The sequence below is a fragment of the Sebastes fasciatus genome, chromosome 10 (genome assembly GCF_043250625.1).
Source record: "Sebastes fasciatus isolate fSebFas1 chromosome 10, fSebFas1.pri, whole genome shotgun sequence".
Lineage (NCBI taxonomy): Eukaryota > Metazoa > Chordata > Actinopteri > Perciformes > Sebastidae > Sebastes > Sebastes fasciatus.
In genome coordinates, this window is record NC_133804.1 from 15835672 (window position 1) to 15863594 (window position 27923).

The 27923-nt window shown below is 39.3% G+C and overlaps 1 long non-coding RNA gene across 5 annotated transcripts in view; it reads left to right on the top strand.

Annotated features, from left to right (window-relative positions):
* The window catches only part of LOC141775285 (uncharacterized), a 101974-nt gene extending 75298 nt beyond the window's left edge, over nucleotides 1-26676 (top strand). For 2 of the 5 annotated variants that reach the window (XR_012595573.1, XR_012595577.1), the window contains 3 exons: nucleotides 205-308; nucleotides 769-869; nucleotides 22755-26676. This is a non-coding gene — a long non-coding RNA (uncharacterized LOC141775285). The remainder of the gene's footprint in view (nucleotides 1-204; nucleotides 309-768; nucleotides 870-22754) is intronic. The other 3 variants (XR_012595575.1, XR_012595576.1, XR_012595574.1) reach the window with 3 other exon arrangements.
* The last annotated feature ends 1247 nt before the right edge of the window (nucleotides 26677-27923 follow it).

Here is a 27923-nt window from a genome sequence, read left to right on the forward strand (position 1 = left end):
ATGCTATGATATGCTAATGGGATGTACAATGTGTAGGTGTGTAGCGCCAACGCTTTTAACACATTTAACATCAAAAACAGCTGCAGTGTTTTTGTCCCAGGATCAGTACTGTGCCAGTATCACTGCTGTGAAGTTTGCACTCTTCCACAGATGACTTTCAAAAAAGAACAAGGCAGAACTGACTGCATCTATTTCTGTCCGCAGGGAATAATAATCCTGTGTTCGAGGCATCTGGAAGAAGCAGGGGATCAAAAACCCATCACCTATGCAAAAATGAGTGTTTCATATAGCTCCTTTATATGGCTGAGGTAATTAGCACTTATCCTGCGCTCCTCTCCTGTACTGTATCTACACTATCTGTGCTGTTGTGGTGTGAATGCCACAGTGCTCTCTCAGTTATGTAATTGACAGGATTATGCAATCCACATGTGTAACTGGGGTGTGTCTCAGAAATATTTATCTGCAACAAAAAGAACATATTCCCTTGGAAATGCAACGCCTTCAGTATAAGAAATACAAAACTCTGCTTTGACAGATATCAGGTCAACGCCCAAACAAAGTCTGATCTCTACAGAAGAAGTTGTGTGGAAGAGAAGAGCTCTCTCTCGCTATCTTGCTTGAAATTGTACAATATCTAAAACTTTTAAGAGCACCAGCATAACGAGCCCCTGTTATGAATTAATCAGTAAAAACTATGCATTTGACTTGTATTATTACCACTTGATCAAACACATCATTAACTATGCTCTGTACATTAACTTAATTCAGATATACCACATCTGAGGCACCATGAATAATGCCAAGGAGCCTAGGAAGGGGGGAAAAAAACGCCACTCCCTCTCTCCAGCTTGTTACCACACAGCTGTACTGTAAGTACCAAGCTTTTTTTTTTCTGCATGAAATGTTGTACATTTACTTTCCTTTTTATCAGCACAAGTAAAGTAAAGATAACAGGCAGTAACATAAACAACAGGATCAGCAGCCAGCGTGGGCTGTTGGTAATACACACATGTGAACACGACACCAGAGGCAACGTGAAGTCACTGACATAATCATCTAAACACGTTTTATTATTCATCTCCCCAATAAAACAGGATTAACTGTTATTCCATGTTGTAAATCCGTCACTCTGGATGCCTATAGATGATCTCATCTCTCATATATCATATTATATATATATCTAGGGCTGTCAAAGTTAATGCTATAATAACACATTAACGCATATTCATTTTAACGCCACCAATTTCATTAACGTATTAGCGCAACTTGCTATTTTTAGGTTGTAGCGGGCTCAGTTTTAAAGCGAGAGTGAAGATACTGGCATCATATGAAACTGGAAAACCTAAAGAATCCATTGGTACCTTATTTCTTGTTGCGAATGAGGTTAAATAACACTTATGCTAAATTTTGGCGAGGAAAAACTGGCATGGCCATATTCACAGGGGTCCCTTGACCTCTGACCTCAAGATATGTGTATGTAAATGGGTTCTATGGGTACCAACGAGTCTCCCCTTTACAGACATGCCCACTTTATCATAATCACATGCAGTTTGGGGCAAGTCATAGTCAAGTCAGCACACTGACACACTGACAGCTGTTGTTGCCTGTTGGGCTTGAGTTTCCCATGTTATGATTTGACCATACATTTTTTATGCTAAATGCAGTACCTGTGAGGGTTTCTGGACACTATTTATCATTGTTTTGTGTTGTCAATTGGTTTCCAATAATAAATATATACATACATTTGCGTAAAGCAAGAATATTTGCCCACTACCATGTTGATAAGAGTAATAAATACTTGAAAAATCTCCTTTCAAGGTACATTTTGAACAGATAAAATAGGATTAACTAGGGACAATTATGCAATTACTACTATATATATCATATCATATACATCAATAATAATTGATGCTGTTTTTTCTATTAGTTCAGTTTAATATGTGGACAGCCTGAGCAGAGGCGGAGGCTAATAAATGTCTTTTATTGTCTCCTGAGAAAGCCAGATGTTGTGTGTGTGTGTGTGTTTGTGCGTGTGTGTGTGTGTGTGTGTGTGTGTGTGTGTGTGTGTGTGTGTGTGTGTGCGTGTGTGTGTGTGTGTGTGTGTGTGTGTGTGTGTGTATGTGTTTGTGTGTGTGCATCCCTCCAAAGTTGAACCTAGGCCGCCAAAGCAGCGTGGAGGACTGACGTCCCCCTGTATTCCAGCCCACAGATCACACAAGTTATGAAAGACTGCTCTTTGATCATTCCCATTTCTAAAATAATTTCCTTTGAACATTTCAAGTCACTTGTGCTTTTATTTATAAAGCCTATTTAGACAATCAAGGGGTTGAAAATAATTAGGCTCACGCGCACACACCAGCGTGGACATGTATTCCCTTTCAATCAGTTAAAACCAGCTCTGTTAATTAAAGTTCTGAGCTGTTACTCTGCCCAAATAATTTTCTTATTAGCTACTGCTTTCCTCAGATCTGTTGTCAGCAGAGCATATTTCCTTTTGGTTTGCATTTTTTTTCTTCTCACAGAAATCCCACTGACCCATATAGTTGATCTCATTTTTGAAGCGTATAATATAGATTTCCGAGTTAAGAGAACGCAGGCTCTATTATTAGTCCCATTTGAGTTGCACAGCCTCCTTCTAGGTGCTGCTGCGTGTTGCTGAATTCCCTGAGTGAAGGCATTACCATCTCATTTGGGTAAGGGTGAGATTACCTCATGCAACCGAGCTGTTTCATCACAGAGAATTCAGGGAGGCTGAGCTGTCGCCGCCGACTGTTTATACAGGCGGCTGAAGGTAGAGACGTTGCAGATACATTTCACAAACATCACACATGACAACTTGTGATGCCACCTCACTGATGTTTCCCTTAAAAGGTCTCTCACTAACAACAACATCCTATTGATCCCCAGCACCATTTTAACAACCTTCTCACACCCTCTCACACATACACACCTGAGTGGGTATAGATTGAAAACGTTAGCAGTTAGCAGGTAGCTTCACCAACACATCCATTAGTGAGGTTGTCAAATAGGCCCAGGCATTGTGGGATTGGCCTTGTGTAGGGAGACGGTGATCAGAATCATCTCTCTAGTGCTGCTTTAATATGCAATAACTTACATTTTTGTGCTGATTATAAGGGCTGCGGCACGCGATGAGCTATCAAAACAAGAAATAAACTACTCGGATTAAAATTCTGCTTTTAATTGGATAGATGAAAGGAGCAATTCGTTGCAGTTGAGTTTTTTTTTCTCACGTCAGGTCGTGCTCATTTATTAGGAAAAGGGAAAAAATAATAATGCATTTTTACCAAGTTTCTAAATTCATTTTTAGCCACTTTATTAGGCACACCTATACAATCTATATATTGCGATTCAATGCAACAAGATCTGCTATAATACATTGTATAAATTCAATTGTATGTTTATTACTGAGGTCATAGTTAAAGGTGGACTACATTATACTGAGGGGTGTCGAGAAGTCTAATCTCTGTCCTCACAGTTTCCAAACATGAGGGAGGCAGAATATTAGAAACACCTTTGAATATAATGCAGTCCAGTCTAACTATGACCTCAATGCTAAAACGTATAATTGAATTTACACCGCACCGCTGAACATAATGAGCATCATAAAAGCGGACTTCACGGCAGTACAGTTGTATTGCATTGCATTAGATTGTACAGGTGTACTTAATAAAGTGGCCACTGGGTGTATTTCTACATTACCTGTTACCTGAGGTTGAGGCGTAGAATACTGCATCCATTACAAAGTTGCAGCTACAGGTAGACTCGCTTTTAGTTGAGTTTCAGTTTATTGATAACACAGTTAAGATACAAGTTCATCATCATAAAACATTATGGAGATATGTGAAATGGGACACCCTGATAAGATATCTAAAGCTTGAAAATAGGGGCTCAGACACTAAGAAGATAGTAAACATACATTTTAAATACTAACACGTTGTGAATTATACAGTACGAAACACCTAAGACTAAACCAAAGACCCTAAAAATGAACTAACCTAACCCTAACTACTAAATGGTCCCAAAAACATTTATTCCATCAGTCTAAACATTGATTAAATCAGTAAGATACAATAAATAGAGACATATGACAAGTGGAAATAACAGTACAATTTAAATGAATTTCAGAGTAGAACTAGTTTAGAAGTCCCCGGCTGTTTAGGGTATTCAAGCTTTAACATATTTTTGTAGCAACTGCTGCATTAAACTCTATGACATGCACATACCAATCAGTTGCCAGTTTATTAGGTATATTGACCTAAAACTAATGCAGTCAACTGATGCAATGATACAACTTTACTTTAAGCATTTATAAGCAGTGATAAATGGTTTATAACACACTGTCATGTTGTTGTTAGCAGATATACGAACATTTTTAAATGTTGATTAATGTACACTATTTGGTAGGGCTGTGTATTGGTAAGAATCTGGCGATACGACACATATCATGTCAACATATAGTGCTATATTGCAATACTGTAAGCAGGGCGATATATTGCAACTTTTTAAATCTAATTTTAGGAAAACTGTTGTATAAATAGCACACCATCATATGCATAAAATCTGAGAAAAATGCCATCAGAACAGTGGTCTGTTTTTGCATTTATCACAGTCCCTTTAACATCCAACGTCATAGCACGACTTTGAGAGGGCACATATACTGAGAGGGCACATATCTTTGCAAATGAAATAAAATATTGACAGAGTTAATCTTTGCATGTAAACTATTATTTAAAAATTGTGGTTTTGAGAATCGATCCAGTATCACAAAAAAACATATCGCGATACTCGATATTTTCAACATTTTCTTCTACCCCTACTATTTGGCAACAATTATAACTTCTGCTCCGATGAAATATTTTATGTTATTACAACTGTGTTTTACTATATTCAATCATTCATTATCTGTTTATACAGGATCCTCCACTATGGGAGAGCCCATAGGAGGGGTATAGTTTTTGATAAATGCAACACGTATCTGCTTAGAGCTACATTATAGTGTGTTGTAACCCATTATTAAATGTTTAAGATAAGATCAGATAAAACGTTATTGTCCGTTCACATGAAAATTTGTTTTGCATCACATCCAAATAACACAAAAACATAAACATAAAACAACACAAAAAACCTCTGCTAGGTCACCCTTCAGCAACCATCAGAAGACACGACACAACAACGCAGCATCTGAGAAAAACACACCCTCATGCACACACATATATCCCACGTCCAAAAATACGATACGTATCACGATACAGGGGTTACCATTCAATATATTGTGATATATTGCAAAACTGTAAGTAAGGCGATATATTGTGATTTTTTTTTTAAATCTAATTTTAGGAAAACTATCATAATATAAAGAACACACCGCCATATGCATAAATCTTTTTTTATGCAATCAGAACAGTGGGATCTACATTTGCATTTATCACAGTCGCTGTAACATCCACCATCATAGCACTAGTTTGAGAGGTTTCATACACTGAGAGGGCGCATCTCTTTGAAAATGAAATAAAGTATTGACTAAACTGTAAACTATTAATTAAAAATCAATAATGTTTTTGAGAATCAATACAGTATCAAAAAACATAATATCGCGATATTCTATTTTTTCTATATTTTCTTCCACCCCTACTGCTTATGAATGCTAGAGTGTTACCAATGCAACTCAGTGGTCATATTGGAGGCTGTACTTTATGGTGTTATATAATTGTATTGCTTTTCACTGAGAGGTCTTTCTAATATTTGTGCCCTTGTTGATGTAAATGATGATATTGCAAAATATTAGAAACGCCTCCCTGTATAACTCAACAGCACCACAAACTACTTCCTCTGAACAACTGAACACTATAAGCTTCACGAAGTTAGCATTTACTGCAGCGATGTTGAATTACACTGAGTTTGAGCTTTGTGTACCTAATAAACTGACAACCTGTGTGTATCTGCTTCATGTTAGTCTTTTGAAATATCAAAAACTACAGGTGTAGTGAGCAGGTTGGTGATACTGCAGATAAACTGCTTGCTACTTTTCAGTGTCTCTCTTTCATCCTGTGCTAGTGGACAGAAAAAACGTCCTACTTGTTGTCCTCCATCCTGCTCAGTCTATATGTGTTACATACAGTATGTACTGTTTATTCTGTACATTTGTAGCCGTGAGGCGTTTATTGTAGATACACAGTTTCAAACGGGTGATGTGGAAGCTGCTGAGGGTCTGAGGGGCAGCGCTGCTTCGCCGTGTTAATATAGGAGATGTTTCCTGTTGTGGAAAAAGGGCCGAGATGACCAGTGGTGTCGTTGTGCTGTTGCACCGACCTTACTCATCAATCAGAAATCAAAGCTCTGACGGTTGCTAACATTAAAGGGCTGCTGCTGGCGTGTCCTGTGCCAAGAGGCCTCTTTCTGTTGAGCATATTAAATATACTGTAGGTCACAAGGAGGCTCATCATGAAGAGAAGGATGGCCAGTCAATATTCATACTGCAGTATACAGTCATCAAAGACCACTGACAGGACTGAAGTGGTTTGGTTTTCTTTTTTTTTTTAAATCAACCAGGACAAACAGTTGTAGAATTTTATTTTTAAAAAAATGGAGAGATCCGTCCCAGCAATAAATAAATAAATAAATAAATAAATAAATAAAAAAATATGTTCCTTATAAAAACAGATTATTTATTGGAGAAGTAAAGCTTCTCTCATTGTGGCTAGACTGTTTGCCTGTTGCCTAAAGGCCTGTAGACATGTTGGTATTCCAGGCTGATTCAGCTTCAAAAATAAACCTCACATTAAAAAAAAAAAATCCAATGAAAGTAACCATGATGTCACAGCTGCCAGTTTCAGGCTGCATCAAAAAACGTTTCATCCTGATTCAGGCAAGATGTCTGTTTATCTGAACAACCAGCAGAAACTTCAACTTTGCATTCAAATTGTGTCTTTTAAAATCTGGAGGAAGTCAGGTTAACAATCAAGCAAACTGCTGTAGCTCTCTTTGATCTGCTGCTTTAACCACACACATTCATAATCACATTAAGTTGTGTGTAATTTACACCAAACAGTAGTGTTCATTATTTACCTCTTATTCACTTTTTTTTGCAGACTCTGAGTGTTGTTTTTTTGACATTTTGGTTAATTTTGGAGTAACTTAAAGTATAAAATGTGTAAATGTATGTCATGTAAATTTAAAGTTTATTAGATTACTACTTCTATTAATGTGACTGGCCTTGCTGCTTATAAGAAATCTATATTTTTTCTGTAAAATATGTGCGCCAGAAAATACATAGCATACTGCCGTACCACAGGATCCATCACCAGTGACTAGTGCTGTTTTGCAAGGGGCGGCGTCTCTTCAAAACTGACATGGACCCACATAACGAATCCCCAGCTAGACAAAATATGCGCAAACATAACATGCATGTTTCATGATGTCAGTGACGAGACATTCTGAGTTGGCACCATGTCCCGAGCAATGTAGTTTATGCCTTTTACCAGCATTTAGAGTAACTTAATTTTTATGCAGAGACTGTGATTTAGCCTTTTCTGTGTGTACCAGGACATGTTTATGGGCTAATAGGCCTTTGTTAGTCGTACTCTATTTATTTAATACAATTGTAGTGGGAACAGAAGGAATAATAAACAGGCTGACTAAACATACGATTCTTCTTTTGGGCTGAGAAAACCCTGTGTAAGGACACAAAAGGGGGACGTTTCCACTGCGGAAAGTAAATTCTTTTGAAGTGGAACTAATCATCTGAGGGATGGTTCTCGTTGTCCTAACAACGCAGCTGAATTGGAATGAGCCTCCTTTTTTGTGGAAGATATGTTTTCTCTTTCTCATTCAGAACTGATGATGATAGTAGTTTCACGCCCTGTCCACCCACATTGTCCGTCCAAACTCCTTTGCAGATAAGTCTTCACTTGGAGACGCCGAACACACGGCGGGTGACTCTTGGACTGTGACGTCAGCCCCACTCCTCTGTCTCCCAGTCTTTACGCTTTTTAATGCCGTTAGAATGAAAAGGGAATCGCACAGCAAATCCTCTCCAATAACACTTCTTTCTTAGAGTGTGAAAAGATCAAGACTTTTAAACTACTCCTATATCATAATGTGCCAGGCACTCCCAAGATAACACTGCTCTAACGTTGCAACTTTTAACAAAAATAAGAGTTAAATGTGTACATTTTTCATCGTAGTGTAGAAAAGTATTCGCATAAAAGGCAAAATATTCCTCAATAAATGGCTTTAATGCTCTTTTTTGTATTGTAATATCTTGAATGCTGCAGTTAGAGCTGCTATTACAGGTCCATAGAGGGATGTTTGTGCTTTATTTACATTTCTCTAGTGAAATAATCTATACTCCTGGATCTCTCTCTCTCTCTCTTCAGCTGTTCTGCATTTTTAAAAGCAGCATCAACAAAAAACACAAAAAGCTGCAACTTTAAGTTTATTTGCATTCATGATCCCAGTTAACTAGAAGCAGAATTTACATTAATAAAAGAAAATAGAAATATATACATGATTGTACATCAATAAAAAACTATGCATTTATTCATACATACACATTTACAAATACAACCATACACATACATACAACCATGCATATATTTTAAACAACTCTAAAAAATAAGACTCTCTTTGCGTTGTATTAATTCCTTCTTACAAATCAAGAGCTTAAACTATTGTGCAGTTTTTATTTTTCTCACATTAAAGGACAGAACATGGTTGAAGGTGTAAAAGACATTTTCTTCTCCCATCTCAGTGTAATTAACCTCTTCAGCATTAACATGAAAATGACCTTAAAGAAAATGAAATTAAAGACCTGTTCACATTTGCATGCTTTGCACTCTGAATGTGAACCACATGATATAGATCTAAATTAAGTCTATGTAGAGGCAATTATTGCAAAGGCTTAGCCAATCATTTATAATAAAGGAAGTGAGCTATTCTTTCCCTGCATGTCCGTATTACTAGTTGTAAAATGTTGCAGCAAAGAGAATGCAGGAGACGGACTATAACGTTCTTATAGATGTCATTTACAAAACCAAGTAAGCAATTATTGGCTGAACTGATGAGCTCTCTGATTCACTGCGACAACTCCTTTGTGTGGGGCTGAAGGGACGTCACTGTGCGCTCCAGCTTGTCTCCTCATGCGCCCTCAGGGGATTGAGAAAGGTAACTTTGGCCGTCTGACCTCGGACTGAGAGAATTCCAATCTCTCACCGTTACTAAATCTTTATCTTCACACAGAGCTGTATAGCTGCGCCTCTCTTGAGTTATAAACTGTCGGCCTTTCTGCTAGTCCCATAGTCATCCAGCCGTTTTATTGTCTCAGTGGGGGTACAGAGTTCAGGCAGCAGTCAGCCCCAAAACAGAGGTGAACTGTTCAGGGAGGCGTCCTGGCTACTGTGCTCACTTATCATCCAGACCTGTCAGGAGCACAACACAAACACAGGGTGGACTCTTCATTGTAGACTAGTTGTAGATTTTAGATTGTCACCCAAATAAACAAAAGCTCTTGTTGCACTTGTTGAAAGTTGAAAACATTCACCTCTTTATAATCTATCATTTGAGACACCATCTTGATTATCAATCAAATCTAAATGAGATTTAACCATCATCAGATCAGGCCTCAAATATGAGCCATATATTTACTATTTCCATCTATTAAAAGCTTTCCTACTGTTTCCATGCTTATTATATATTAAAACTCATGATGGCTGTATAAGTCTACATTATTCATAAATAAATCCTCTCATAGATGATTTATTAATTGCTATATTGCACTTTGCAGAGAAGGGCACCCAAAGAACAATAGGTTTCACATTCATTTTATAATTTATTTATTTTTAAATCAAACATTTTTTTTTTTCAATCCTCCAGAATAGCAGCCTGTTGGCAGCGAAGTCCTGAATGTAGCCGGAGATTTGGCAAACAAGTCCGACCCAGTACGAGTCTGTGTTGATAACTGTAGTGAAGTATTTGTATTAGTGAGAGGCAGGTAGCAGCCAAATGAGCAAAGTCAAAAACTAATTCAATTCATACAGACTCGTACTCAGCCGTCACAAATCTACAGGATATTCAGTTAGCTTTTCACACACCAATTAAAGTGTGTTTAGACTGCTGATGCCGGATTTGGCGGCAGCGTGTTCACAGTGATGTCACACAGGCGTGGAGGAAACAATAACAGCAGGATTAGACTTTTTCTCTTTAATGGTGAAACACAATGTTTGTGACTGTCTGTCTGCTGTATTGTACAATGCCTTTTTTCTCAGCTGAAGCTTATCCAGCACACTCACTATTACTGACTGGAGCAGGTTAAGGCAGGACACAGCGGATAAGCTCGTGGCACACTTGAATGTAGGCCGTTTTAGTTCTTGGTGGTTAGAAAAAATTCACCCCTTTAGAGGATACAAGCCTCCATCCTCATATAACCTAATTTCCTCTTTCCACTTCTAGAAAATGCCTCTTTTAAAGCCACTGAAAGCACACCGTTCTCTATGAAGAGGCTGATGTTCAAGAAAAACGGTTAGCAGTGTTAGCTGTTTTTCTTAACGGAGCGATTGATCAGTTGTGTTGCATTATCTTCTCGTCTTCCAAGTATCCCTTGGCTTGCTTTGTCATTTCTACATGCCATGCGGTAGCTGGTTGCCATTGTCATCATCATGGCAGACTGGGAGCCGGGGAGAGGACGCCAGCGCCGTGCCAGTTGGCTCAAGTAGTGAAAACACAAGGCAGACACAGCGCCATTCTAATCTTTAGCGTTCCAGACACGAAGGTCACTTTTGTGGCGGTTGCAGTTTGTATGTGTCCCATTAGTCACGAGACAGATTACATATACGATGTATGGATCTATAAATCTATAAATCTACTTACAGTAAACCATAAATCTCACCGCTTTTCGTCACGTGTGAGGAGTTAAGTACACAATTTCACTATGAAAATGTGGATTTTTATCTTAAATTAAGAGAAAAATAGATTGAGGTGAAGTTATTCAGACAAGGTTATGTAATACTGGGTGAGCCAGAGCCTCTCCAGTGATAAAGCAAACAGGAAATATACAAGTCTATTATCAGGATGTAAACTACCTAGGGCTGCAACTTATTTTCATTAATCTGCCGTATTAAATTAATTAATACACTAATCATTTGGTCTATAAAAATGTCAGAAAATAGTGAAAAATATCCATCCCAGTTTCTCAAAGTCCAAGGTGATGTCTTTAAATTACGGCTGTCAATCAATTAAAATATTTAGCGCGATTAATCGCATGATTGTCCATAGTTAATCGCGATTATTTGCGAATTAATCGCATTTTTTTTTTTATCTGTTTAAAATGTACCTTAAAGGGAGATTTGACAAGTATTCAATATCCTTATCAACATGGGAGTGGGCAAATATGCTTCCTTTATACAAATGTATGTATATATTATTATTATAATGATCATATTTATTATTGGAAATCAATTAATAATACAAAACAATGCCAAATATTGTCCAGAAACACTCACAAAATATACTCAAATCATAACATGGCAAACTGCAGCCCAACAGGCAACAACAGCTGTCAGTGTGTCAGTGTGCTGACTTGACTATGACTTGCCCCAAACTGCATGTGATTATCATAAAGTGGGCATGTCTGTAAAGGGGAGACTCGAGGGTACCCATAGAACCCATTTTCATTCACATATCTTGAGGTCAGAGGTCAAGGGACGCCTTTAAAAAAGGCCATGCCAGTGTTTCCTCGCCAAAACTCAGCATAAGTTAAGCTAGTATGACGTGGTTGGTACCAATGGATTCCTTATGTTTTCTAGTTTCATATGATACCAGCATCTTCACTCTAGCTTTAAAACTGACAACCTTAAAATAACAAGTTGCGTTAATGCGTTAAATAAATTGATGATGTTAAAATGAATTTGCGTTAACACGTTATTATTGGGTTAATGTTGAAAGCCCTAATTTAAATGTCTTCTTTTGTCAGTCCAAAACCCAAACATAATCAGTTTAATATGATATAAAACAGAGAAAAGCAAGAAATCTCAATATTTGAGAGGCTGAAAACAGCATTTTCTGCCATTTTTGCTTGAAAAATGACCTTAAAGAGGACAATTATCAAAATAGTTGGCGATTATTTTTCTATCAATTGACTAATGGATTAGTCGACATATCATTGCAGCTCTAAAGCTACCATCAGAAATAGTAAATATGTAAATTCATAGCTTACTTGTAATATTTATCTTGCATTTTTCCCAGAATTATACCACAACGTCAGTACAGATGGTAGGAATGTTGTTTTTTATTTAACTAGTTACAGCGATTCCCCTATCCAGTTAAAAAAACCAACCTTTCTTCTTCGCTGTGCTGCGTTCACTGTAGCTTACAACAAATGAAAAAAAAAAGCGTGTGTACCTTATGTTATTGTATAGCTTTATCAGTTTCCATGCGGCTCTGCAGCCTGTGGACCGATCCTCCTGGTGGTGCTTTGCTTGGTAGACAATAGTCCTGCGAATATCGGGGGCCAAGTCATTATCTTCTGCTCAGCAGGTGTAGACATTATTGGAGTGTTGAACTAATGATATGTAATGAGCTCTCTGTGACACATGTCTAGCCACCCTCACTATCATGGGGCCCATTAATAGATAACAGCATCATAATTAGCTTCGTTGGGAAGCCAAACCTAAGCTTATAAATATAGCAAACTGCGTTTAAGTTGTGTGTGCAGTTTCACGTGCTGTGTGTTCCTGCAGCGAGCCAAAAAAGTGTATTTATCTCGCTTTTATTGTTGTTTTTGTGAATTTAGTTTGTGCAACAACACGGCGATGCTGTCAAAGCACCGATACTATGCAGCGTTCACAATAGTGTGCACATGTGTAATTGTCTGTAACGACTTTTTTTAAAACAAACACCAATAAATTGTATTCGGTGACTATCAGAGGGATGAGTCACGAGGCTATTTGTTAGTGTTTTCAGTGGACTCGGTAAATTTAAAGCCCGGGACACAAATACATGGCTGTCTTAAAAATTTATATTGGAAATGGTTTTGATGTTGTACCCCACTGCAAACACTTTCAGCCTTGTGCAGGTCTCCTAGCAACAGCAAACAAAGGCAGGACCCATCTCAAGTTTCCCGTGGAGCGGCCAGTCCGGCGTGCCTTTGATCTTGACTGGGAAAATAGCTGAGTGGGCACTACTCGCATTTGTCTTTCATTTACTCCAGCCCCCCCGCCCTCCTCCTCCCAAAATGTTCCCTGAAACAGCCAAATCTTCATCTGTCCCCAGCAACCAACACCCCTCCTGGATAATCAACCATAGCGAGGGAAGTCATTGAAGCACACTGCAAAGTTTAGTCCAAATTGGAAGTTTTCATTTTGGAGCGTAGCTGCTACCTTTTAGAAGGCTATCATTTGTGGTTCTTGGTGTTTTATCTTTTGTTTCCATTGTCTCAATGCTGCAGAATTTATCAACCTGTGTCCCAGCACTTTGAAGTGAAAGCCTTAATAAACACATAAAGAGCCTTTAACCCTGCCTTTGCAAGTGTTTTCAGCCTCTATGATCTTGGACCAAACTGAAAGACTTTTATTCCATAAAAGTCTCAGAGCCAACAGAAAAACTGGGCGCATGGTGCGCAGCTGATGTGTATTTTTAAAAGTCAACAGAGCGCTCTTGTTTTGAATTCTACGTTTAAAAAAGTACATAGAAAAAGAATATTTTGAGCTCGTTTTTTTCCACGTGTTTGTTAATGCTTTCTAAGTAAGACCCAGGAATCAAAATATAAATAATTCCCTCATTCAGTGCATAAACACGACTGAGGAGAGCGAGGGCAACGTACTGTATCTCAGGGCTATTAAATGTTATCTTACTCCAGTGCTCTGCTCTGCTTTTATCCAAAACAGCTCCGACAGCTCAGGAGATTTAACAAATTGAAGTGTTTCACACTGTTTTGGTGTAATTTACTGTAATTGATGTTTCTATCTAGTGCCGAGGCCTTCTGAAGCGATTGCTTGTGTTTGTAGGAAGACATGCAGCCCAGTGGGGTGTATTGACTCAGGCTGTTGACTAATACTGCTCTATTGGCATGTTTTAATGCTCTCCCATTGTTTGACTAACAGGCTCCTCTGTCAGGCTAAAAGCACACCTTGGAAAACTGCTTAAGACGGAGATCAGAGTGTGTTTTAGACTTGTTTTTTTCACACTGCTGTAGCTTTGAAGTGGAAGTTTTCTTTTGGTGTGAATGGGTCATCATGGGTGTCTAACCTGGTTCTGTAACCCTACTTATGATCTGCTCAATGAATTCTACCCCCTTTCTGTTGTTGATCTCAGCGATGATTGTAGTTTTTATAAGAAGAAGAAATATATATTATATTATAATATATATTGTCAAAACTCACATTGTACATTTTGACTTTGAAATGCAATAACCTTGTTAAGTGAAGTGGCAGACACAGTTCTTTTGTTAATGACCCAGTATTTACCACTGAGAGTAACCTGGTGTGTTTCAGCATAAGTTGATTCCATATTCACTTCCTTTACTGTAAAAGTAGTAGTAGTAGTAGTGTAAAAATACTCCTATTTTCATACTCCATCAAGTATTATCAGCTAAATTTACTTAAATATATAGCTAATATTTCCCCCTGAAATGAATTTGCACAAATAGAAATATTCAAGTAAAGTACAAGTACCTGTAAATTGTTCTTAAGTACAGTACTTGAGTAAATGTACTCAGTTGCTTCCCACCGCTGCATTATCAATATCCTGTATCCTACATGGGATTCATATGAGGTTAATTAAAGAGGACCTATTATTTCCATTTTCTGGTGCATACTTGCAGACCTTTTACATGCACAAAAAATATATATAACACACAAAAGGAAAGGGAAAAAGCATAATATGTCCCCTTTAAAGGGCCAGTGTGTAACATTTTGGGTGATCTATTAGCAGAAATGGAATATAATATTCATAACTATGTTTTCATTAGTGCATAAACTCCTGAAACTCTTCACGGAGTCTGCCATGTTGCTCCGCCATGTTTCTATAGTAGCCCAGAACGGACAAACCAAACACTTGTTCTAGCAAGAGCCTTTAGCGTTTTTACATTGCCTGAAGGCCACCGTAATTCTCCGACATGCTTGTGAAACTGCTGTAAAGTGAGCCGCAGAGTGCAAAACCGTGGTACCGCCAGCCGCTGTCTGACTTCCGTTGCTCCTAAAGTAGTGTTATTATGGTAAGGATGGCCTCTGAGCGAGACGAACGGCGTTACCAGGGTTTTGTATTCAGTAGCTCACGTTACCGCAGTCTAGGAAAGGGAGGAGTGAGCGGCGAGGTACTCAGTTGGTTGCAATCTGCAATTACGCCACTAGATGCCGCCAAATCCTACACACTGTACCTTTAAGTAAAGTAATTGAGTAAATGTACTCTTTCCACCATTGCATATTTAATATCCTGTATCATACATGGGATTTATATGAAGTTTGTGTATGAAAAGGTAGATAAACAGACATTTAAAAACTGGGCAGGTATCAGAAAGAGACCACAAGTTTCCTTCACCCAATTCGTCATGTAATAAGGGACTGTCATGCAACATTTGAGAAATCATGAGGAACTATATGTTATTTTATGTGGTAAAAATTTTTTTTTAATTGAAAGCTCAGATGTATCTAAAGCTGAGTTGAGATTATCTAATAAAACTGTTGTTTCCAAGATCAAGAATGAACTTCCGCTAAACATATTATATTCCGTATCTCCAAGCTATTTTGGCTTTGTTGCTCTTTCCTGTAAACCGGCTGTTTGCTTTTTTGCAACATGTCAGCTGCAATTTAACATACAGTATATTGCATTTCTGTAAAGATGTGCGTAAACACACACGCTGCAATTAGTTAAAAAATACTGCAAAACATTTGACATGATTCTGTTTGTTAACTCTATTCTGTGTGAATGCTATTTGTGTATTCTTCAGCAGCCTTTAGAGAGAAGCCAGCCCATATTTCATCTGTTATACAGATGCTTGTTTGTGGGGAATGCTCATCCTAGCTGGATCCTATTTTTGTTTGTCAAAGCAAAGCTGCAGAACAGCAGGTTTTTTACATTCTTTCATTATCCTTTTATGGAAGTCACTAAGGTTCGTTACATGTGAAAGAAAAAAACTGTCCCACCGCTGCAGACGCTTTACACACTGAGGAGTCTGACGTTCGTTACCTCACAGCATCCTATATAGTTTCATTGCTCAGCACAACACCCGAGGCACAAAGGTACACTGTTACCAGCGTGACACAGGATGATAAACAAAAGGTTGTGATCTACTACAGAGAATTGAAGTGCTCCGTACCTTTCAAGCAGTCTTGTGACCTGGAAAGGCCAAGAAAAGGTTTGCTTTTACCTCTCACCTTCAACAACTCTTTTCTAACTAAAAGGGTTCTTGTGGGAAGAAAAAAGAAACATTTGAAGCAGATTTTTTTTTCTCCCTCCCGTAAACCCATTGGAACCCATTTTAGCATATTTATTTATAGCATGTTTCTGATTCAGAATCCTCAAGTATCATCACATTACCCCTGACAAAAAATAAAGCATGTCTTCATGCTTGTCTGCACCCAAACCCCACACAGAGTTCTACCCCTCTGATAAAACTGCATGTGCCATCTGACTCTGTTGGGGTGGAGAGTGTATTAATATCCTCCTGAGCCCTAAGCATGCGCATTTACCTCCACCTTAATTCATCCGTTTATATGCTTACCAAATATAGGTGTCCTAAAAGGTACTTTATACTGGAACCATTTCAATATTTAGTCTAACAGCAAGAGGGTGAGGCTCTGAATGTTCAATCAAATACATTCTGCCAATATTCCAATTTGCTTTTAGATTTAGATTTGTTTAAAGGCAGAATTCACCTTTTTAAGAGAAGAGGAGGTTGATGTTGGCTGAGATCAGAACTGCCTCATCTGACTCATTGTGGAAATACAGACCCTTTTTTAAGAAGCCTGAACTGGTTAATGACACTGTAAGTAACAAAATATGACTTAAAAGAAGGGGGTCCATGAAATCAATGTATTAGATAGTGCATATAGTCATAGTCTGTTAACCCTTAGAGACCCACATAGACCCGTTTTTGTCTTTTTTGGGGGGGGCAGAGGGTCTTTAGGGGCAGATAGCAGGTCAATAGTAGATGTCACATATAAGTGGTGTACATCATCTGAAAGCTGGGAACCTGAAGATTAATTTGAGATTGGAAATAAACAGGAATTAATTCAAATAAATTGTGAAAGTATATAAGGCTTTAGAACATTACGATAGAAGTATATGATGGTCATCCCCATGCTCTATTATGTCTCATAAGTTGTTGCAGCAATTTTGGTTTGATACCATTTGTTACACAGATTTGGTGCTAAATTTAAAAACAAGTTTAACACTCGAGAATTGATAAAAATGGTCAATAATCCCTCCGAAATACCACATTAAGACACCAAGACCTCTAGGAACACCATAGAAAAAGCCATGCTGTGATTTGGTATCAAAAGCTTTTGACATTTGGAGATTTCTGCAAGAACTGCATTTTTCGGTGATTGGATTTGCGAGCACTTCTGTTGTGGAAACTGCTCAGAAACCCAGAAAAGCCATTCATCCTCTGAATGCCCTAGGTCTCTAGTTTGTGGTTGTAAAGTTTCATGGGGCTGGGATTATCCTAGAGGTCACAACAGGTCATTTTATACAGTAAGTTCAAGTTTTAAAAAAATGGTCTTACTAAAAATGAAATGGGGACTAACATCATCACACATGAATACCATTGGGCTCATTGGATCCACAAGAGTCTCAGCTTTGTGATACCCAATTTATGTAATTACAAGACTGTTTAGGGACCCCAGTATGCAGAAATATTCAAGTACACCATTTTTAGAATAGGCGGAAATAACACATTTATACTGCATACAAAAAACTGTTTTTTGCCCAAACTGCATGTGATTATCATAACGTCGGCATGTCTGTAAAGGAGAGACTCGTGGGTACACATAGAACCCATTTTCATTAACATCTGAAGATCAGAAGTCAAGGGACCCCTTTGAATATGGTCATTCCAGTTTTTCCTCGCCAAAATGTAGCCTAACTTCGGAGCGTTATTTAGCGATCTTTCCGACAAGCTGGTATGGCATGGTTGGTACCAATGGATTCCTAGGGTCTAGTGTCATACCAGTATCTTCATTTACAGTAATGACAGCGGCTCCGTAACATTTCACTTTTTGCTGCCATGTGAATTATAGAGCTTCATAATAACATTTGTATAAATAGGTCAATAATTACATAAGGATGCTGTAAAAGGTAATGTTATTTGAATATATATATATATATATTAGTAAAATTTCAGCATGTGAATACATTTTTTTTTCTCTTGTTGATCTTGATTTTTTACATTTTCTAAACTTTTTTTTCAATATACTGTTACTTTCAGCCACTAGTAGCACCACTGAAGACAAAGCTACAGAGCAGTGAAAAGTCACAGAATCTTTGATTTTTATAACAACCCTTTAATACACCCACACACTATCTTTTGACTATCTTTTTGTATTTCCACCAGATTTCATCTGCTTGGCTGAAAGTGTCGTCAACAAGTTCTTGTTCTAGCATAAGACTTGTTGAGCTCCAGTATGCGACCAGTATGACCAGTGAGCTCCTGATTCCAATCTAGTCCCATAGATTCCCCTTTAAATGGTTGGTTTAGCCAAATTAAAATAATATTTTTTTCATTTGCCTCTACTGGTGTGTAGTCATGCTAATATATTTAGTTTTATTCAGCCAGTTTTTAGATATCCATCTCATTTAATTTATATAAAAAAAAATCAATATAAAGCAATGTATTTTTCCTGAAACAATGTCCCCGTTACTCTGTGTAATCCACAGACCTCACTGTGAAAGGTATTTAATGGAACTACTTTATATTGAAAAAAATAATCCCGTTCAGACAAATTAAACCAAAACTATCTGCATTGCTGGATACCTCTAGAGGTTTTTCACTTTAACTTGTTGTATTCTGTCCTGGTCCCTCCGGGGTCCATTGAGGGTCCATATTGTGCCTGAGTTACCTCAATGTTTCTGCTCATTTGTAGATTATTTGGTCACGCTACCACCAGATTGCAAAAGAGCACAGTTTAATTTCCATCTGTGGAAGAGGATGTTTCAGTGTGGAGGTGTTTAAGAAGTATTTTGCTCGTTTGACTGGTGCAAACCCATCTACACTTTTACAATTTATCACAATATGAGTGTAGACCATTGTAGTGGCAGCTGTAATTAAGTTTTACATGTCATGTGTAACCTTTATTTATTTATTTATTTATTTATTTATTTATTTATTTATTTATTTACCCAGAATCCCCATTAGTTATTACCACAGTACAAACTACTTTTCCTGTAGTCCGTACAAAACCACTACAAAACAATGTAAAAACAAATATGCAATTAAAATCCAAAGCAGAAAAGGGGAACATAAGAAAAAACGAAACCAAAACGAAACCAAAAAAAACCAATAAAACAAAAACAATAAAACTTTTAATGACAATAATAACAACAAAATGACCCCAAGTCAAAAGGGGATCAAAAAACAAACGAAAAACAGGCAACCTGCAAAAAAAACAACACTAAAATCTACAACAGTTAAACTACTAAGGACAATAACAACAAAACAAGTACCCACACCTTAAACACATGCAATACAGCTTAAAAACAACAGCAGCACCATTAAAAAACAGCGTATACAGTTGCCGAAATATAAATAAACCAAGAAAATTCCCCATTAATGATTATATAGTCAGATATGAAGTATCAAAAATGTGTCATATTTGGAGAGGGACTGGTGTTCTGTGCCTTTTAAACTCTTTTTAAAAGCCGTTTTACTTGTTAAATGTGTAACTTGTGATGGCAAACCATCCATATATTCATTCCTCTGAACACACATTGCCTTGCATTAGTTTTTGAAACAGGAAGTGGAAAAACAACCTCTTGAGGCATGCCTAGTAGTAAAGTTATGGCCATTACTACAATATGAAAATTGGTGATATAGGACATTTAGGAGTTTAGACAATACAATATGTCTCATAAAACAGAGCAGAGAAATAACCGTCCTGTCCCTCACCAATGACGAACACAAGGTTGTGTACATTCTGATGATGTTAGTTCTTCTGTTACAGTTCAGAGTGAGGCATGCAGCTCTATTATGGACTATTGTAGTTTGTCCAAGTCTTTATTTGACACACTTGACCACACCGCTGGACAATAATCCAAATGCGTAAGAACTGATGTTTGAACAATGTGAGAGATGCATTGTTGTGTTAAAAATGTAGCACATCTCTTAAAGCTGGAGGAGGCAGATTGGAGCTAATATGATTAAAAAAAGTTATTTTTATAAAAGGTCACTATATCCTGACAGTAGTGCATGAGACAGGTAATCTGAAAAAAATCACGTGCCTCTGTGTCCTCCAGTGCTCCTAATGGCATCTGCAAGATTTCACAGACCGGAGGGAAAACAACCAATCAGAGCCGAGCTGGAGCCTGCCGTCTCTGAGGAGCTGTCAATCAAACTAAGCGGCGCTGATCAATTATGAATCAATATTCTGTTACTGTAATGCCTATTTCTCTCTTCAAATGTTTTCAGAAACATCTTGTAGTGTACTGTTTAGTTGGAAAATTAGAAAGTTTGTTAACCGACAGCCATGTTGGGATCGATTGAGGAAATACCAAGCACCGCCCACCAGCCGGAGCACAGCCAATAACAACGCTCTCTCTCTGAAATGACCTGTGATTGGCCAAGGTCTCCCGTCACGGGCTAGGTTTATTAAAGCCTGAAAACAGAGCCATGATGAGGTGCAGAAGTCTAGCTTTCTTTCAGAACACTTGAATTACAATATGCTGAAAGGTTATTATGGAATTTTTGCCCAATGATGCCAAAAACGTTCTGCCTACTGAAGCTTTAACGCGATAATAACAAGTTAACACAAATTTGTTTTAAAGCCACTAATTTCTTCAACGTATTAACACAACTTGCGATTTTTAGGTTGTATATGACATAATATAAACTAGAAAACCATGACCAAGGAATCCATTGGCACCAACCATGCCATACTAGCTTGTCGGGAAGGAGGTTAAATAACGCTCCAAACTTTTCAAAGACCTCAAGATATGTGAATGAAAATGGGTTCTATGGGTACCCACGAGTCTCCCCTTTACAGACATGCCCACTTTATGATAATCACATGCAGTTTGGGGCAAGTCATAGTCAAGTCAGCACACTGACACACTGACAGCTGTTGTTGTCTGTTGGGCTTGAGTTTGTTATGTTTTAATTTGAGTATATTTTTTATGCTAAATGCAGTACCTGTGAGGGTTTCTGGACAATATTTGTCGTTGTTTTGTGTCAATTGATTTCCAATAATAAATATATACATGCATTTTCATAGAGCAAGCGTATTTGTCAACTCCCATGTTGATAAGAGTATTAAATACTTGACAAATCTCTGTTTTAAGGTACATTTTTAACTGATAAAAAATGTGTGAATAATCGCGATTAACCATTTTAATCGATTGACAGCCCTAATGTTTGAACAATGTGAGAGATTCATTGTTGTGGTAAAAAAATAGCACACCTCTTAATAACCGCCAGACCTCTCTCCATAACTGCAACAGCTTTTTCAATCTGAAAATGGTTTCTTCTTATAGTTGAGGCTGAAGCGCACTCAAACATGCTAAACATGTTTCTCTTACCAAACTGAATACATTAACTCCAACTCTCAGAGGATTTAGTGTGCTGTTTATCGATGCCGTTTTCTGCATTTCTTGGGTTTTCTAGAAACGTAGGCTTCACCCACACAGAAACAAGAATACTACAGATTTTCACACATCACTGAGGTCTGCAGTAACTTTAACCCAAGAATATGTTTTTTCACCCGTAGGGCGCTGCGTTTCAGTTCCTCGTCCGTTTGAAAAAGTTTCCACCGGAATCTCTCCGGGTATATAAAGAACGAGCAAAGCCTGCGTGGCTATTTAGAGTGATGTTACACCATCTCAATCTGTGTCAGCCTATATGCTATGTACACTTGGAAGACGTCAGTGTCTGTTTGTGCCATATAGAATTATCACCTCTTAACTATATGACATTTCTGGAGAGAGAAAAAAAAAACAATCATGGCACAGACGGAGTGGGGGTGGGGTGGCATTTGTCAGTGCTCTCATTGGGGTTCAAAAGTAGAATGTAAAATGTCTGTCTTTGTCTAATCCAACACATTTTATTTTTGTAACTGAGAAATCTGTTCAGGGACCCCAACATTTTTTCCAACTGTCAGGGTGTCATTTGTCATAAAAAAAGTGAAACTCATTTCCCACCCCCAGTCCTTCTGTATGTTATGAGGTTATAAACACGCAAGGTGGGTGTGTGTGCACACGTGGACATGGCGACTTGTCACCTCAAACACACACACACACACACACACGCACACACACACACACACACGTTATTGTCATTTTGCCCTGCAGAAAGCACTTTGGCTGATCCCCTGACTTCCTCTTTGACACTGTTACGCCCTATAGCCTCGTCCTCCATCAGTGAGCGATGACTTTTAAGGAGCCAAAGCCGTCGGACTAGAGCGTATTGTCCCTCATGATTGAGATGTTAACCTTCAGGGCAGCCCCTTGCTCTTTAGTGTCTCATTTTTTCTTGTTCTCCTCCTCCTCCTCCTGCTTCTTCCCCTCTTCCCTCACCCATGGTTCCTCTCTGCCAGCCGCCTGCACAGCGAGGCCCGTCAAGCCATTAATGAGTCCCAGCACTGATAATGAAGCCACAGAGGTGGTCTGAGCCAGTGTGGCACAGGAGCTGGAGCACGGGGGGAAGGTAGATTAGGATAATTACCTGGCCACGGGGGAACGATAAGAAAGATGTCTCTCTACCTGCAGGCCTCGATCAACGAAGGAGAAAGTGCAATATAATGAGGTGCGGACACCCTTTTTCTCAGAAAGGTAAGAAAAATTAGCTCCTAATGATCAAAATGTGATTTTTATTGTGACAGTGATTGTCTGTTTTTGCAGGTGTCCTCCGCATCCCTTCGTATGCACGTATGTATTTGTTGTTTACGTGGCTGTGCTTTCGGTCTCTCACACTGTACGTAAGTCCTAAACATCCACACTCACGGAGACTTTGAAGAGCCTATGAGGTCAGGTTTTAAATTATGGTCTGCACCCACACCAAGCGTTCTCTCCCCACTCCTGTAAATCCATTTTCCACACAATGCATTTCAAATCAAAGCAGCGTCACCATAACACGCCTTAGGAAACATTAAGCCATAGTGCAGTACTTTCATGTATGATAGCATAGCCCCTGTATGCTTTGATGTGCTCACTTTTTTTAATGCTTTATTAATAATAACACACTGGCTCCTTCTCGCACCAACACACCAGCTTCTGGTGCTCCTTTCTCTCCTCCTGAACTACCATCCCTCACTCCTTCCATGCCACAGCTTCCTTCATCCCTCCCCAGCCCTTGAGTCGTGTCTCGGGATTGGCCTGTTTGTGTTTGGGAGGGGGGGATTAGAGGGAATGACACGGGCCTCGAGATGAAGAGAGACACAAAGACCTATCAGAGGGCAGAGAGTACGGAGCGCTGCATCACCATTGGTGGCTGTGGAAATCAGACACGTCTTCATTTCTTCCAGCCATCCTCTCCGAAGTGCCCAGCTTTCATTTCCACGCCCGGGGAGGGAAGCAGAGAGGGAGGGGGGGGGGGGGCAGGATTAGAGTTTCTGTTTGTGCTTTTAAGTGTGTGTGCACGTGTGTGTTTGCTTGAATGTTGTGCGCAGCAAACATCTTAGAGATACAGAGGGATGAGCGCACAGACACTAATAGCACTCACCTCCTCCAAAGCTGGCCAAAATACAAATGCTGGAACAGTGTGGTGTTGTTCTAGCTGAATGGGACGCCTGATTCATAGACATGTAAAACCTGCTTACAAATGTCTCACTGATTTCTCTCTGCACCCCAAAGCACACAATGGCTCCTCAGTATCTGCTGATGTTTTCCTTTCTGACAATTTCAAAGCGATGTCGGCAATTTACTGGATCACTTATAGCTGCCTCCCCACATTCACACACGCGTGTGCAGATGTGCACAAACATCTGCTGCATTAATTTCCTGCTTTTGTGTTTTCTTTGTGTCTGTGTTCCTTTTTGATGTTTTCCTTCCTCCTTCTGTTATGGAGCATCACTGAGTCTTGATTTTTGTTGTTGTATTACAATGTCAGCCCACAACTTCTGCAGCAGTTTCTCAAGTCATTTCAATGCAATCTGCGGTTGTAATAAATAAATATATTAATATACTGAAGCAGCTAATTTCCGTTTCTTTCAAAATGTGCTCCATGCAGCTACGTTAACCTGCATGTATTTAATTTGTTTAGCATGTATGCACACCAATTAGTCAGTGTTTTTATCTGACAGCATTCTGCAGTGGAAATCCTCGCTAAAGTTCTCATGTGATGCCTGTTGAGCTTGTTGTGCACCAGACTGTTGTCAGTATTTGCCTGCTTGTCAGGATGCAGCCAGTTGACTCTGGCTGTCTGAGCAGTGATATGACTGGGAGCAGTGGGGCTGGGCCCCAGCCGACTCCGCTCTCCTCCTCCTCCTCGCCCCCATAATAGATCTGCGTGGTCTGCAGGCCCTCTGGGGGCACCTGGCTCCCCTCCCTGCCATCTCTGGCCCGGATCGATCAGCGAGGCCGCCCCGGCGCAGAGACCAGGGGTCATCTTCAAAGGCCTCCTGCCCACTTCCTGCCACCTGGTGCTCCATATTCGGACAAAGGGTGCATTTCCTTTCCGTTCCCTCCACCCTCCGTTGCCCTTCTGCGAACAGGTTAAGGACATGGAGTCGGTACAGCTCCTCCCTGTGATCTCCTTCAGCCTGCTCCCCGGTCGCCCACACGGGGAGAGAGGGTGAGAGATCAGTCCCGTCCAAACACCACAATCACACACCCATTTCATGTGGAAATCTGTTTTTGATTTAATTACGGCCAAAGAATTCACATCTCTCATTACGGAGGTGATTTTGGTTACCTTTACCTTTGGTTCTTATTTTCATTAGACCTAAATATATAATCTAGATTTCTATAGTGAATCCATAAAATGTTTAAATTCAGTGACAAAAAAAACACATCAACTCAGAGCATTATTATTCATATACAGGATGTATTTTAATGACATTCATATCATGATACAGTACAATGAAAAAAAAAGTTAATGAAGGTAATGGTTTATAATGATGCATTAACTTTCTGGCTCTCACTTGAAACATGTTTCATTATTAACTGATCAACAGATCTGCTACGGTACGAATATCTCCATCTCTCTCTCTCCCTGTTGGTCAAGTCACAAATGGCAGGGCTATCGAACACACATTTTATCTCCATGAGGGCTGTCGGACAATTAGCTCCAAGAATACATATTAATCAATCGAGCTTTTTTTTAATCTGTTTATTAAGCCCAGCCATTTTTTCCCCCTCCAATACATTAGCAGATCTCAGTATGTCCGCTCCTCTTGTGAACAGGGATGAGAAGGAGATGGAGGGAGAGGAAATAAAGGTCTGATGAGTTTGGCAAAGAGAGGATGGAGGCTGAGACAGATGGCATGAAGTCTGCAGCACTCTGGCGTGGCTCGCCTGGTGCTAAAATCCTCCTCTCTCACATTCCAACAAATCCTACCAGGAGGCTGGGGAGTCTGTCACACCACTCCAAGGATCCACACGGCTCTCTTCAACCCCCCCTCCCCTCCTCTATCCTCCCCCTCCTCTGCCGCCCCGGCCCAACCGAGCCTCTGACCACTCTGCATCATATTTTATCCTCACATATGTATACATTCACACATCAACATGTATAGAGGTCGGCTATTACAGGCGTGCTATACGATAAGAAGCACCAGGGGGGCGCAGATATGACGAAACGCCGTCTGACTGCTCTTATGGAAAAGGGGCTTAATTGAGAGAGGTGGCCTTTACTGTCACTCCAGTGTAAGAAATCTTATTCAGTAAACACTGGGCCAAATCATGTGGGACTGTACAATCCATTTATATCAGAGGAAGAAGACATAAGAAGCTTTTTGATTAGTTTCACCACAGCCCGCATCAGCCCAACAGAAAGCCCAATCTCAATCCAAACATGCACTGCTCAGACCCGTGTTGCAAGGCTCCCTGTGGGCCTTACAGCCCAAAACGGATAGTAAGTGTAACCGTGATTACACATAGCACAAGACCAACAACTGGATCACGGGCACCACATGACATCTTCATCTCCAAACACTGTACTATTAGATGTCCTTTGAATCTCTGAAGCATGCTTTCTTGAAGCGGTTCATCTAATAAGAACAGTCTAATTTATTTTACACTATGCTCTCTCCCCATGTCTCTCTCTCTCTCGCTGTCTTTCTGCCCGCCTTCTGTTTGTTCTAATGAATGACTTCTGAGATGAGGTGCCGCTGTGAGGAGGTCACGGCGGGGGCCTCAGAACCACATTACTGTTAATGATAATAAAAAGAACAATCTGTGCTAAACCTCTTGGATGTCCTCTCTCCTCTCCCCATATGGAACGAGTGTTTTATCTGCTATTGTTTTTCAATGTTTGAATTGAAGTATATGCAATTAAAATGCACAGTAAATATTGTTTTTTTTTGTGCAGGCATTGTTTATTGGCTGATAAAAGGTATACAGTGGTGCACCATCTGGGTTGCAAAGTACACCACCGAGCACAACATCAGGCACATCTTAGCAACGTGGTGCTGCATGAGGAAATATATTCCCTACGGTCACATTTTAATGCATACACAGCTTCTAACATTTGGGTTATGGAGGAGTTGGGCTTTATTGATGTGACTTCAGCTTTTTACTGACAATAGGTTACAGTAGTTCTCAATTCTATTCAGCTTAAATGAAAGAAATTAAGTGGAATCAGATTTTACGTATGAAGCATGCATTTGATGGATGACAACTGTCCTTCAACCTGGTCTCATGGGAAGCCGCATGATGTTATGGCCAAATTTGCGCCAGGCCCATGCACATGTTTGGAACTGATGGCGCCCCCTATTAAGTGATTTCAAAACAGTTTTATTATACATGTGGTTTAACAATGTTATGAAATATATCCTGCAAGTTTTGTAATTATTAGACTAACAATTTCTGATTTATAGTCTGATTTGTGTTATGCCTGGCACATTGTTAACTTACGCCCTTTTTGTGGTTCGTTGGTCAATATCTTCAAAACACAATGAGATAACTTTTGGTAATGATAATCCACAGAAAATTTAATAGCAATCGGATGAACGGTTCAGGAGGAGATGTCATAAATTTGTAATTTGTATGCCACGCAACAAAACTACAGTAATGTCTTCAGTTAGGTTCAGGCAACAAAACCACTCAGTTTTAGGAAAAACGTCATGGTTGGGCTTAGAATAATACGTAAACTGAGAAAAAATACTTACGGAAACAACGTAACATAAGTACGGAAAACACGTACGTCACAAATGTCACTTACAAAACAAAACACCAGTCTCGATCACCAGTGTCCTGGTTAAAAGTCCTGTGTTTGTTGGACCAATCCACCTCCCAACCCGCCTGCCATACACAGTCTTTCTCACTTTTAATTCTACATCACTAGCTCTGAGTGTAGCATATTATACACGAATGCGACATGCCAAAAGCAAAAAGGCATCTTATTGCACTCTAAATGCCTTGGGCATTATTGTGTCATTCATACGCCTGGTTTACACCGACCCTAATAAGCACTGCATTTCTACAACTTACTATATAGAGGCAAAGTCACGCCCCTTCTGGTGGACCACCATGGGACCTTAATTCGAAAAAAATATGAACGGTAGTCAACGGCGAGCGACAAATATTTTTTTGATCCCCTGATCATGAAT